The 1,398-nt window shown below is 47.1% G+C and overlaps 1 long non-coding RNA gene across 1 annotated transcript; it reads left to right on the top strand.

Moving 5' to 3' along the window:
- Nucleotides 1-116: 116 nt before the first annotated feature.
- LOC114007134 (uncharacterized) lies at nucleotides 117-845 on the top strand. Its single transcript, XR_003548773.1, has 2 exons — nucleotides 117-153; nucleotides 541-845. It is a non-coding gene; the product is annotated as an uncharacterized LOC114007134 (long non-coding RNA).
- Nucleotides 846-1,398: the final 553 nt, after the last annotated feature.

Raw genomic sequence — 1,398 nt, forward strand, 5'->3', positions numbered from 1 at the left:
TTGCGGTGTGACCATCCCCCCTGGGGGGTGATTTCTCACTTTCTGTCTCTCTGTCTCTCTCTGTCTGGTTGGCAAGCACGCATCCTATAGCAAAAACCTCTCCAGAAAAGAAAAGACAAGACAAGACAAGACAAGACAAGACAACAGCAGGCAGTGAGTACTGTGGAACAAAGAGGTGGTCACTTGGGGCAGGGCACAGAAGTGCCAGCTTCCTGACTTTCTAGGGAGCCCTTTCACTCCCCTTCTCCTGTCCCCTCGGTCCAGGAAAAAGGAGGGCCAAGCAGATGTCCTCTTCATTGACTTACATTTCCCTCTTTCGCCGCTGTAAGTTAATATGCCAGACCTATGGCGATTATCCACAACTCTCTAGAAAACAGTCTTTCCGGGGATGCAGGCCTCAAGCCTCCTGGCCAACCTGTGCTAACCCGGCTACTGGAAGTAGGAGAGGGGATGTCTTCCATCTTTGGAAGCTGTGTTTGGGGGGCTCTTGGCAAAGTGTTTTGCCCTTGCAAACTTGGATAACACAGATTTCCTCTTAAGATGCAGGAAAATTCCCTGGGGGAGATACAGAGAGCTGATCTTGCGGTAGAGCAGAGACGTTTTTCTCACACCGCCTTCCGAAGACGTCCACAGCAGACGGCGCTCCCTTTTAAACTCTGACTGTGTCACGCGGAGACAGAAGAACGCTCACGTCTTAGATAAGCAGCTCAGCAAACATCTCTGCACATCCACAATGAGTCAACTCGTCATACAAGCCTGCTTGTTTTAAAGGTGGTTCGGCCTCTTTAAAGCAAACCGACCGCTCTCACAGCCTGCAGACAACTAGACAACAGAGAACATTTCAGCACAGAAGGCCAGAACATTCCCTAATGCTCTTTAAACTGTCTTCTAAAAGCACAGGAGAGAAGAAAATGCACTCGGGTTGCAAGCAGTTCCTGGGTTTTTGGCACTTTAAGAGAGCTGGTGTATACAGAGGCCATGTGACGGGTTAACAGGGAGTTTAGATCTCTACATTTCTCAGTTTTCCTTTGTTTGTTCTTTTTTTTTAAATATTCTTACCGGGTAGTGATTCATCCTGTTTCTACAAAAAGACACACAGTTCAATGATATTCTAACACGACAGCCACACTCTTACAAACCTTGCCTCCAGGATTTTGTGAGAATCACATGTGATCAAATGAGATGATGTCTGTGAAAGGCTTTTAAAAGCCCAGGGTACTCATCAGCCGGGAGGTGGTATTCCCATACCCGTGAGAGGTGGCAGGCCCTGAAATGGCTACAGTGTCCTAAGGGCGCCGTAAAATTTCCGCCCATTTTCCAGAAAGGAACTTAAAGTGCCATATCAGGGGGATGCACGTTTTAGAATATTCAAATCTCAACAGAAAAGAAAAAAAAAAT

Source organism: Tupaia chinensis, unplaced genomic scaffold (assembly GCF_000334495.1).
Source record: "Tupaia chinensis unplaced genomic scaffold, TupChi_1.0 Scaffold000127_2, whole genome shotgun sequence".
In the NCBI taxonomy this organism is placed as follows: Eukaryota; Metazoa; Chordata; class Mammalia; order Scandentia; family Tupaiidae; genus Tupaia; species Tupaia belangeri.